The 13,448-nt window shown below is 41.1% G+C and overlaps 1 long non-coding RNA gene across 1 annotated transcript; it reads right to left on the bottom strand.

Moving 5' to 3' along the window:
* Positions 1–1,113: 1,113 nt before the first annotated feature.
* On the bottom strand, positions 1,114–13,428 carry LOC125283699 (uncharacterized). Its single transcript, XR_007191679.2, has 4 exons — positions 13,009–13,428; positions 4,706–4,831; positions 3,606–4,145; positions 1,114–3,227 (listed from the first exon to the last, which is right to left on the bottom strand). It is a non-coding gene; the product is annotated as an uncharacterized LOC125283699 (long non-coding RNA).
* Positions 13,429–13,448: the final 20 nt, after the last annotated feature.

Raw genomic sequence — 13,448 nt, 5'->3', positions numbered from 1 at the left:
GGTGAGAAACGGCGCTGGCAGCTTCAGGCCTGCGCGAATGCAAGCGCGGGGAGTCACGGGATGGGGTCCCAGCGCATAGGTGAAGACGCGCATTCACCTTGCAAGCATCGCGATGCCTGAGGCCCGAAGGAGTCAACTTTAGCCTGCTTCGTGCTAGATGAACTGTGTCTTCCTCCACAAGCTTCCTGCATCTAACTTGTGTATGCTCTTCTGGCCAAGGGGAAGCTGTACCATGAAATATGAATGATGTGATTTTGATGATTCCACGTAAGAGTTAAATGCTCCGATGTTTGCATTCAAAACTGGCCATTGCAGAATATAAAGATGGGGAAAGCATTATTATTATTATTATTATTATTATTATTATTATGAGAGAGAGAGGGAAAGCACGAGCAGGGGGAGCAGCAGGCAGAGGGAGAAGCAGGCTCCCCACTGAGCAGAGAGCCCGATGTGGGGCTCCATCCCAGGACCCCGTGATCACAACCTGAGCAGAAGGCAGATGTTTAACGGACTGAGCCACCCAGGCATCCCAATAATTTAACATTTTTAACTTTTATTTACCGAACATGACATTAAGTAGCACATCGGAAACATCATGACAAGTTGAGGGAGAGAGAGAACAGAAGAAGAAAAACCTTTAGACTTTAATACCTTACACAGCCCTTTCTAACCTGCTGTTTGGAACAAAGAGCCCTGCATTTTCATTTTGCACATGGCTCCAAAAATTACAGAGCCCTTCTTCCCTGGTTTGTGGGTATTTGGGCCAGTATGCAAGCGTGTCTGTGAGTCTGGTGAGATACGGGATGGTAAGAACAAATGGAGAACAGAGATATACTTTATGCTATTTGGAAGTGGATATTGATTCTTTTCAAAATTATAATGGAGAAGATGATCTCATATTCGGGAAAAAATAGGAGAAAAGATATTAAGATGGTAAGCATGCTGCTCGTACCCCTCACAGTGGGCGGCAACAAGCAGCCTTCCGCTCTGGGAGAGCTGGTGGCCGGAGAGCAGTTGTGGTGACTGGTCCGACCGGCTTCCTCAGGGCTCATCAACACCAGATAGGGACTCTACTTAGCAACCACGGTCCAAATGGGTTCACTTAAAAAAGGTACAAAGTTAAGCTGATCACTTCAGTAGAAAGTAATTTATAAAGAATAAATAATAGCAAGGTGTTATTACGTTGTGTTTTTTTTTTTTTTAATTTTACATGAGGCAGAAGCTATTTAGGTAGAAATGGGGGCTTGAAGGACACACAGAACATACCCTGAACTGTGTGGCAGAGCTGACAGCTGAGGGCAAAAGACTAACAGAAAACCAAGACTTGTGACAAATTAGGGAGGATGAATGACAGCTGGGAAGAAAAAAATTCGAGAGCTGGTAAATAATGATATCAACTTTGTTTGTCTTTAATGTAACCAGTGCTGGAAAGTATACCGGTCACCTCACCATTCAATAATAAGTAGGCACATCATCATCTTCAAACACAGAAGAATAAGGAACAATTATTTAAAAGTCACTGAACAGTTCTCGCATCCTAAACTTCAGTGATTACAATTGTCATACAATGTCTTGCTTGAGAGGCATTTTCAGTGGAGATGAAGATGTAGAGGTGACCAGCACTTTTGAAAAGCGATTGTCGGAGGCTCTCTGTACTTGAGATCTCGCTCCTAGTTTCTCACTTTCATGAAATTTTTCAATTAGATTCCAATGTATTTTTAAAAACCAATTTGGTTTCTACCTTTCAACTAAATGAATGTGTCAGTGTATCGTGAAGACAGGTGTGGACTTCCATAATTATCAGGTTAAATGATCCTTGGATAGAACAGAGAAAATGGGCAAGGACTTAAAGCAGAACCCAAGAAGACATAACTTTTCCAAAGAAAGATAAATTGGGAAATACACATAAAGAGGTGAAATACATTTAGCCCATCCATTCAGAATAGTGTGGTTAATTAAGCATGGCTCTCCAGCCAGATTTCCTGAGTTCAAATCCTGACTCTGTCACCACCTACCTGTGTAGTTAAGCAAGGTTCTTTCCCTTTCTAGGCCAGGGCTTTTGCACATGGGAGATGAGACAGTGACAGTGGCTAGGTCCTGAGGTCTTTGTGAGAACTAGAGGGGAAACTGCCCGTAAGCCTTTGAGCTTAGCAAACACTTAATAAATGTTGGTTATTATTACTCCTAAAATAATATCCTTAATTCAACTAGAATCAGCTTATTTGTAACTTGTTCATAAACTTGACCTTGAAGATAAAAGAAAGTAAAAAATTCATGGGCTATTGAAAAGTACAAGGTAGCGCTCATTATCAAAGGGAATTAAAAATAGTGAAAAAATATTTAAGAAAAACATTTTTAAATGATATTGCCCAATGCCTTAAACCCACCCTACATCTATATTGCCTATTTTCATGATTGTTACCATCTCCATCTACTGAATTTTCTTGGTTTTCAAGCACCTACTTAACTTTATTAAATATTTTATGGTATGCATATGAAATATACAGTCAATGTACCTAGGACTATTTCTGTCTACTAGTTTTCTTTCTTCCTAAAAATAGAAAAGAGGATTGCCTATGGCCAAAAAAGAAAAAAAAATTCTGTCTTCCTGTCAGCTCCTTCTGCTCATATCTCCAGGATGCCAAATTATATATTCACATAATTTACATTTTCCCACTCTCAGTTTAAAAAAATCAAGTTGTCAAAAGCTAAAATGCATCCCTTTTTATAGCAGAAAATTGCTTCTATTGCTCAAAGCTAATTTAAAATAAAATCTGGTCATCCTGAAAAACATACGTGTGTGTGTGTGTATTTTTAATTTGGCTTCAGATTGCTAGTCACTCATATTCCCACACAACACCTTTTTTAAATGTAATGTTTTCCTTGAAGAAGTGGGAATAAAGCTTTATTCTGGTTGCAAAGCATTGCTCAATCCTGTGTTTAGTGGAGTATGTGGGATCGAGTAGATACTAATACATCTTTGTTGAAAGAATAAGTGGATAAACATATAAATGAATGAATGAATGAATGAAGTACAGCATATCAAGCCTGAAGAGTAAATATAGTCTTTGCCTTTTACTTTACTGCAGAACACATTTCCTAACCATGTGTCTGCCTTCTAATATTAAAATTAATAAATACAATTACTCACATACTTGAGAGTTGCCCAATAATATGGATGTCACAACACCTAAGTCGCTTCAGCCTCAATGAGATGAATTTGCCTTCTGTGATAATAAGTGCAGATTATAGCTAACATATATTCATCAAATATATTTGCATATAAAATGCTTAAAGGTACAGTGTCTGGCATATATATATATATATATATATATATATAAAACTCCATCTTTATTTTTCCTCTCTCACTGGCCCTTTCCATGTGCCTCAAGTGGCAATAATTTGCCATGATTATCTGAAACTGGGAAGCTTACTAAGGGCCTCATATTTGAATTTATTTGACAAATGCTACAAAAGAATATTTCTCCTTTTGCTAGATTAGTTATCTCTTGCTGCATAACAAATTGCCCCAAAATGCAGTGTCCTAAGAAGACATTTAATACCTCACACAATTCCTGAGAGCCGGGAATTCGGGAGCAGCTTACCTGGGTGACTCAGCCTCTAGGTCACTCCCAGGGTTGCAATCAGGCTGTGAGCCAGGACTCGTCATCTGAAGGCAGGGCTTCGACTGGAGGACTGACTTCCAGGAAAGCTCCCTCTCCCGGCTCTCAGCTGCAGGGCACTGCTCCTTGCCGCACGGGCCACTCCACGCAGATGCTCACGCCGTGGCAGCTAACTTCTCCCAGAGTAAACGATCCAAGAGGGAGGATGGAGGCGCAGTCGCTGGTAACCTAATTCCTCAGGTTTCCCTCTCTCACTCCTATTTTATTCTAGTCATGAGAGATGAGTCACCATCCGCCTCTTGAGGGGAGCAATCTCAAAGACTTTATGGACACATTTAAAAACACCATAGTCCATCCTCTGGCCACAAATTATTTACATTCTTCCCACATGCAAAATATACTTACCCTTCCCAAAGTCCACGAAATCTAATGGGTCAGCTCAAACTCCAGAATCTCATCATCTTATCAGTTCCTGGTAGGGCTGAGGCTCCTTGGGAATAGTCCAGTACAGCTTCTCTCAACCTGAAGATGTGTGAACGACAGAGGCAAGTTACCTGCCCTTGCCACACACACCCCCACTAGACAATAGTAGAACAGAGACAGGACAACCATTATAGACATTCTTGTTTAAAAGGGGAGAAACTGAGAAGAATAAAGGAGTCAATGGTTCATAGCAATTCTGAAAACTGTGCTGAAATGTTGGAAGCTCCTTCATTACAATTCAGTCTTACTCCTGCCCAGGAAAATTCTTTATGGCTCTGAGCTCTGCTCTCTGGGCTCTTGGTTCTGCTACCTTAGTCATTCCTCCTTTTTCACTTGAAGAAGTTTGGAAGTCCAAAGGACTCTATTCATTGTGTACTGTCTTTGTCTCTGGCAATGCTCTATTTTGGTGAGAAGATTCCAAAAATCTTGCATAAAATTTATACTTTTATACTAAAAATTGATATCAATGTTTGAGGAACATACATTTTGGCATCAAATTGTTCATATATGTCCAGATATCACAGCAGTTACGGACATTTTCACTTTTAGACATAAAAGAAAAGACGTAAAAGAAACTAAGCTGATCCCTTTAGACTCACAGCCTAAGAGCAAACAACAGCCGTCTGGGAGTCAGGAGGCTTGGGTTCTCGATTCGTTGACTGGATAGCAGAGTGGCATGACCTTGGGCAAGTTGTCCAATCTCTTTAATGCTTCTACTTTTTCACCTCAAATATGGAGGATGAGAAAGTGACTTTTCAAAGCTGCAGCCCTAACACTGAGTAAGGAGCAAACTTAAGCAAAACAGAACAAAAAGCAGAGCGTGAAGGGTTACACGTGGAGTGACAGATAAAATCCCAAAATTTCACATATTCACTACGTCATCCAAATGGAATGGGGCTGTGGAGACCCCTCTGAAGAAGAAATAACCATTTCCACTTTTCTAACTCTGAGATCTTTCATGCATCTTATTTAGAAGTGACATTTTCATGGAAGTTGTGGTTAATGGCACTGGAGACAGCCAGAGACATATTCTTAGTGGACTATAGTCCAGCAGAGACTGGAGGTCATGAAGGAAATGCAGGGGGATTCTGAAAATTAAGATCTCAGAACCTCAAATATGGATTTGGGCCCCGCTATCGTGCACTGTGAGCCAGTGGGGGACAGTGATGGGCCCAGTGATGGGCCTGTCCACCCCCTGGGCCTCCCCCCAGATTCCCTTTCTGTAGACTCCTAACTCTAAGAAATCTGATCTTTCCTGTTTTTCAGATCCCTCTGGTCTTTTCCAGAATTTGTCTCCTTCTCTCCATTCCCCCTTGTCACGGTCCCAGTTCAGGATTTCATTCCCTTTCAACTGGTCAGGAACAAGAGTTTCTGGATGATTCTGTCTTTCCACTTCATTCACGACAATGCTTTCAGAATTACCGTTCTAACATAAATTTAGCATCTTTTTTTCTCCTGTCAAAGAGCTGGTAAGTGGCAGAACTGGATGAGTTTGTTCTCCTGCTTAAAATTGTTTGAAAGCTCTCTAGTGACTATTTGGTAAACTTCAAATTCTGAACAGCATCCAAGACCTTTTTCTTTTGTTTTAATGGGCTGGCACCTACTTCATCTTTTGACTTTCTTCTACTCTCAGTTCCCTTGTGCTGGTCAAGTTGCCTCTTTGCTCTTGGATTATTCCTCATCCTTCTTTTGCTTTGCTTTACACTCAGGGTGCTGTTCCTGCAAACCACAGTTCCCCCGGCTCCTCTGCCATCAGGCTTCCAACTCAATTTTGTGTTTCTCTCTCTCCCTCATTCTCTGTCTCTCTTCTCTCTCCCTCCTTCCCTCCCTCAAGCTGTGTCCCAGCAGTGGCTAAATCACCTCAGTGGTCCCCAGTCTCTACCAGGTGACCCATCATCTTGGGCTGCTGCTCTACCGCCACCCCTTGGTCCTTCCAGTCCTGGGCTGGTAGTGACCTCCTGCCGTTGCCAAGCTTGTGTTTGTCTCACCTCACCATGGTTGCTCTTTCAACCTTCCAACATTTTTTAAATTTAATTTCCCATATTAAATTCCTCCCACTGAATTCCCTGGTGTGGGTTTTGCTTTCCCGGCTGGATCTTGACTCATATATTCCCTTCCCTTCTAGTTCCCAAAATAGGCCTCTCAAGAGAAGAAGGCATTCCCTGGGCAAAAAAACCACCCCTTCATGTCTCCATGATGCAAGCTCTCGCTTATCCTTTGTGCTTTAGCACAAATTCCACTCTTTCTCTGAGAGTTTCCTTTACTGTTCCAGGTACCCTGAGGCACTCTCCTTTACCAGTGATGTACTTGGTACAGTAGTAAGTGTACGTTTATCTCATTATGGAAAGTATCTGTACATTGGTCTCACTAACCCATAAACTCCTCAAAGCTAGGGACCACGTTCTTTAGTTTGAATATACCCAGTACCTGGGCATACAGCAGGAGATCAATAAATAAAATAAGTGTATTAAACAATACACTGCAGGAATTTGGAAAGGTCCTAGGCTGATACTAAAGCAGCTTCAATAGGTTCATGATGTTTAAATTTTGTAAACATACTAGAAACTTCTGCTATTTTCTACATTTCTCTGGCTATTTATAACTGACCTCTTTATAAAGAAAATTAATTAGTACTTTTAGCCAAAGTACATATTTTATTCCAGTGTTGGAGGCGGTATAAGTCATGGCAGTGCTTACCCTATTTAACAAAATAATGGAATATTGATGTTTATAACATTAGTTTAACTCACTGGAATTTGCATTCCAATATGTGTATTTTATTGTATCCAAAGATGCTTCTAATGAAAGAGTAATGGTAAATTCCTATAGGTCACTGTCTTCACCATTGGAAAAGTTTCATTAGCACATCATGTATAAATAAAGTCCAATTTAACTTTTCTCCCATTAAAAATATTTAAAAACACTGTAATTTCCACATTATAATTAAATTAACATATTTTCTAACAATTCACAAAGTGACTATGCCAAGTTGTCAAATCTTTCCTACTGTCTGGAAATTAAAAAATGTTATCTTTATTATTTTACTGAATTCAAGGAAAGTTTAAAAGAATGAAAATTTAATACCCAAGCCTATTATTTGGCTCAAAGCACAAAACCCAAAATCTCTAGTCATTTGGACTTTGAACCCTCAACCACTATTTTGAGTGTTTGAAAAACAAAAACTTATATTGTCTCATATTCCAGATAGAAAAGTCATTGATATGACACTGCCATCCAAGCATTTCATAGCACGACCCATTATCAAAGACTGAGATGTGAGCCCATGGAGAAAGTGTTATCAACCAGTGATATCATCCAAAGAAATTCAGAATCTGGAGTGTCCAAGTATCCCTTGAAAATAATTATAGACTCAAACACTCTGGTGCTAAGACATAATTTACACTGGATAAAATTTTAGCTGTTGGAAGAATCCCTGACAATCAAAATGTTGCTACTACAAATCCGAAGCCAACATGCCTTTTTTGCTAAATGTCGTCATTAAATATTTATTCTTCACTTTCCCAGTTCTTTTCATAGGCCTGAGAAAACCCTAGTTAAATTTTTTCCCCACAATTATAAATTGCAATGTCAGCTTGATCTTCAGTTACGTTTAAAGTCTTTGACAACCCCTAAAAATACTTATTAGTATTAAACCCTAAACATTTTTAAATTAAATTAAATTTAATTAATCTATTTTTCTAGAAAAGAATGTCTTGAACCAGAGCTAATGTGGGTTTGTACAGACCACTACGCAAGAAACATTAATTCCACCTCCCCCAACATCTGCCACACAGAAAATCCAGCACGACTAATCCATCTTACAGCTTGACAGAGAAAGAGCTGAAATAGCCAATTATTTTTTGGGCATCCCAATGATTATCTGCTCAAACAAGAGAGAAAGTGTCCTGATGCCCACTGGATGAAGATAGACTATTCTGTGCTTTAAGACTGCAGTTATCCAGGAAGGAAGCTTAGGAATTGGGGTATAGTATTCTGATAAGTTTCTCTTTGCATATCTTCCGAAAGTAATCATTTGTATACAAGCCTCGGGTTGAAGAATATCTAGTGTTACCCCTTCCCTCTCTGTTATGATCCATCTGGCTCCTTATGTTTACACTTTAACATCTTCAAAGAAAGAAAGCAAGCTCCTAACACTATGAGCCAAAAAATGTTTTCAACTTTCTACTACCCCTCATTTTTTGTTTCTTTAAAACAGTACAGATAGAATTAGAGAGAGGACCTTTTTGTTCCTTGCATTTATAAATATAAAGCTTGCCTCATGAATATTCAGACAAGATAAAATGTCTAGTCAGTCATCACAGTGGAACTTCCTGTGATGATGGAAATGTTCTAGATCTTCACCGTCCAACACAGTTGCTGCTAGATACATTTGGCTATGGGCACTTGAAATGTGGATACTGCAACTAAGAAAACTACATTTTTAAATTTTATTGTATTTAAATTAATTTGAATTTGAATAGCTACAGACGGCTTGCAGCTACTTACTGGACAGTACAGGTCTAGACATTATGACTTGAAAGGCACCAAGTAGGTTCCTCTGTTCCCAATTCCTGTAACCCTAATTTCTCAAAGTGCCTCAGCCTCCATGAGCTGAAAGTGACCCTTAAAGACATGGGATGCAGAATGAAATTAAAACTATGATCCAGCCAACATTCCTGGTTGCAAACACAAGTCAATGCTAGTTGACTTACACATACCAATATATTTTTGCAGGTATACAGAGACCCCCAAAATCAACAGGAAGCCTGAAGAATGAAGCTTGAGCTAGCACAGATGAATCTGATGTATGGCCAAGATCCTGCCATCAAGAACAGTCTGAGTAGGACGTCATTACTGGCCTTGACAGCACTGGACACTTGCCACCATGCTGCAGGATTCTTTTGCCCTTGGTCTGCTCGCTATTGACCTTTTCACTCCACAGTGGCCACTTCAAATAACTTCTTACTGAACTTTTGTCATTTGTAAGATACTGCCAGTCCATGGGGTAGAAATATTTGCCTGACTTTTGGGTTCATAGACACTGACTTCTTCCTATTTGGGGGTCAGGGAGGGGGACTGGAGTAGGCCAAAGCATTCACTTAAATGAAAAGTTCCAATTTTATTTCTAAAAAAATTAACCTTACTGCAAACTGTGAAGAGGTGGAAGTAGAAACAAACTGACTAACATTGCTATATAGAAAAATGTTCTCAATTTTTTTTCAATTTTCTGAATATGGTTTTTATTAATTAATCATTAACCACTGAAGTATAATACAAATTGTATAATTATAATTAGTTATAATTATATATAATTGTTCATGAGGTTAAATTCATAATTTATAATTGCCTTGGTTAAGCTAATAGTTGATGCTAATCAAACCTCTGTGAAAGAAGTCTGCACTGCTTGGTGTGCGCCTGCCATCTAGTGGCAAGACACATTAATACCATCATAGAGATCCTAGAGGGCTTTTTCAAAGGCCAACTTCACCAGAGACAGTTTTTTCCACTTTACAATTTTCCCAATGCGTCGACCCAAGCAACCACACATTTCTTACGCCTTGGGAATTATCTCCCATTATATTCAATCACATTTCATATTAATTGCAAACTATAGATCTCTGAGAGCCAAAGTGTATCTTAGCATCACCTGTAACCACATCCCCTAAACCAGTTTCCCTAAGATTGTTTTTATTTTACGTGTGTCCAGAAACAACATGTGGTTTGGGCATGCTACTATTCTCCCACAGAGAATATTTTGGCCACTATAATAAAAGTGCAAATTAATACTAGAGTCATTGATGTCATGGATTGCTGACTCATAAAAGGATTTTTTTTTTCAAAAAGTGGTAAGTTTACTTTAAGAAAACATTAAAAGAGGATTATCAGTATTTTTGCAAACCACTCCAGGAAGGATGGGTGAATTGTAAGTAAGAGAATACATCCAGATCTCAACTTTATTGCTTTCTGTCCTTGTAAATTTAGAAGGCAGTATTTGTCGCGTACTATATACCCTAATTGCAAAACTAATATAATCAATTTCTCACATAGCCGAGAGTAATAAAATTGACCTACACTTCAAATATGCAATGGTTCCCTCTAAGAACACTTTTAAAAGGAAAGAGAAACTATCAAGCAAGTGACCTAATAAAGGTTCTTGTAGGCGGTTTGGCTGAAAAGATGACATCAGGACGGTACAGTAGAGACAGCGTGAATGGAGGTCCTAGAGACCGGGTGGGTCCATGGCTCCCCAGGCTTGGTGGCCATGTTATTCTTGACTCACACTATGAAAGGAAGTAAGTAAAAATTTTAATTTGGATCTGGAAGAAGGAAGAAGCTTCAGAGTATTAACCATGAGAGCAGAATAGATTTGAGATTTGGGGACTAAAGAATCTGGGGGAGTGATTCAAAGTAGATCTTGACTGGAGAGAGAAGAGGAAAATCAACTTTCCTTTGTGGGAAGAGGGTCTGATGACAGGGATTTTGAAAGTTTGGAGGTGAATAACTTCGATAAACTACCAAGTGGGTGGAGCTTCCAGGGAGAGGCCTGGTAAGGACCGAATTACTGTTCTTAGGATCTGGGTAAGCCAGGTAGGAGGGTCTTTCTCCTCCTCTTGTATGACCCCTTTGGCCTCCTGCTTGCCTGGCCATCCCTTTTCCCTTAGTGCTGCCCTCTCTCTCTTTAGCTGTGGCCAATTGTCTTTTTCATAAATGGCCATAGCGGTTTTATCAAAATTATTACATGAAATTCACAATTTGATGTAATTATTGAGTACCTAAAATTTGTGAGTTGAACCTGCTGTACTTCTAGCTAAAGAGTAAGTCTTGGGGTACCTGGGTGGCTTAGTTGTTTAAGCATCCGACTCTTGGTTTGGGCTCAGGTCATGATCTCAGGATCCTGAGATCAAGCCCCATGTTGGGCTCTGAGCTTGACATGGAGCCTACGTAGGATTTTCTCTCTTCCTCTCCTTCTCCCCTTCCCCCCTCTGCCTCCCCTATCCCCCCGCCCCCATGCACATGCTCTCTCTCTTCTCTCTCTCTCTCAAAAAAAGAAAAAAAAAAAGACTCTAGTGAATTTTCTTCCTAATTATCTATGACCTTCAAATTGTTTTCCTGTTGATGCAGAGCCTTAGATAAGGCAAAGAAAAAAAGCAAAGGCTCTCTATTCTAAAATTAAAGTTATACCTCCACTCTCATCAGAGCCTAATATCTAGAGATTGGCTACTCACCAAAGAGCTTACATTTGTGCATGCCTGCTTATGCCTGCCTATGCAGACATAAGTCTTGTCATCTTGAAGCTTTGGAGATGATTATTCCTGAGCTAGACTTTTTTTTTTTTTCCCAAGATAAGAGTGATACTCTTGAAGAACTCAGTCATAGTAGTACTCTTAAAATGGCTATAAATAGGTTGCAATTATTACACAAATATTTATTATAAATGTGAACACTTAACATTTCAGTAATAACAATGTAGCCTCCTTCGAAGATGTTACACCTGCACATTCTTCCAAAAGGATAAAAGATGTGGCAACTGTATAATGTTATTCCATTCTGGACAGAAGACCTTGGTAAGACTGTCAGAAGAGGGGTAGCATCTACTCCCTACACAGACACACTTCGCACTTTATTCCACTGTTTATAGTTTGGGAAATGCCACTTTACTTTTCATACTTTAGTAGTCGTCAGTGGCTTTCCATCACAGATTTGCTAGTCTTCGTGGGAGTATTTCAGTCCTGGGAGGGACTTTTATTTCTTGTTTTTAGATTCTTCTGGTTGGGAGCATAAGGTTGATATTCATGGGAAAAGTTGAGGATTCCAGGAAAGCTGTGTTTTTATACTAATCTACCCTACAGGATATCCAATAAAGAGTATAAGGTTCGCACCAAAATAAAATGATTCACTGGGTCAGAAATATTCTCATTTCAATTATTTAAAAACCCACAGAAATTTGACGGGCATTTTCTATGATTTTTTAATAGATGCGCAAAGAGATTTGATGTGTGTGTGTCACACAGTAGGTACTTCCGGGAAGATTAGCTTGCTTTTAATCTACTCAACAGAAAGATAATCTCAAAGACATAAGAGTTTAGATTTCTTTGAATTTATGCCACTCAGTACCGTTTTTTCATTCAATATGGTTGCTGTGTAGTGTGAATACATACATTCATTAATGTTAAGTGAAATTGTGCATGGTCATTATCTATATAATTCAGACACACTACATTTATTGAGGTGTTTCCGTTTGGAAGCAGGTGCGTTCATAATCAGCAGAGGGGAAAAAGGAAACAATTTCAAAAGCATTTGTATTTTTTCCGTTTCATCGATCATAAAACCAGCGCTTTGGTCTAACTACCTTTAGAATCCCTTCCAGGACTTTCAGCAACCACGTTAGAACCAGCTACACGCTAAATTTAGAATTGCCGCCACAAAAGATCACCTCATAGTTGAAGAATGGGCTGGGAAAAGCACACGGGAGAAGCCCCGGACTCCTGTCAGGGAGCGGTGCGAATGGTGATGTATAACCACTAAGTAACGTTGACAAAAGAGTTCCAATTCTCAGAGCAAGTAATTTGTAATTCTAACTCCGGAGATCTCTGGATTCACAACCCCAGAGCTTCTTCCTCCTTCCACAGTCCCCTTCCACGCCAGAAGACAGCTCCACAACCCTTCTGAGGGGTTCATTCCCGCTTCCCCCCTTCCCCCCCAAAACGTGTAACAAAGTAGATTTCGTCGCCCAACAATGTAGCAGGTCTGGGAAATCGGCCCCGTCCTTGCTGCCCTCTGCCTGTTTACCAGGACCCACAAGTTGAAGCGAGAATTTTCCAGGGTGGAGGCAAGGACACTGCCTCAGCGCCTGAAGACTTTGTAGTAGCGCGTCTACCGGGGTGGGCGACTCGCTCCCTACCTGCCTCCGCAGGTGAAGGGTCCCGCGCGCCCCAGGTCGGCTTCCGGGGTCGGCTCCGTCCCCTCCCCTCCCCCGCGTGCGTCTCTGCGCGAAGTGCGGCCGCTGCAGCTCCGGGACGGTGCAGAGCTGCGGGCGACGGCGGGGGCTTGGTTGCGGGGGGGCGCCCTCGCCCCCGCCCGACACCCGGAACTGGCGCCCCCGACCCAAGCAGCGGCTCCCGCCTCCTCCACTTTACCCCGAATCACGGTTCCAGCGGGGAGGCGGAAGGGCCAAGGTGGGCACCTTCACTCCCACCTCGGGCGCCCCTGAGGTACCCAGCGGCGAGGGGGCGCGGGGTTAGGAGGGGCCCCGGGGTGCAGGGGAGGGCGTCCGGAGTGCCCAGAAAGCCCGCCCGAGGGCGCAGCGGGCCGCGCGGGTGGAGGCGGCCGGGGGACGGAGGG

Source organism: Ursus arctos, unplaced genomic scaffold, assembly GCF_023065955.2.
Source record: "Ursus arctos isolate Adak ecotype North America unplaced genomic scaffold, UrsArc2.0 scaffold_27, whole genome shotgun sequence".
NCBI lineage: Eukaryota > Metazoa > Chordata > Mammalia > Carnivora > Ursidae > Ursus > Ursus arctos.
The sequence above is the reverse complement of the archived record's forward strand: the minus strand, read 5'-3'. Positions and strand labels throughout refer to the sequence as shown.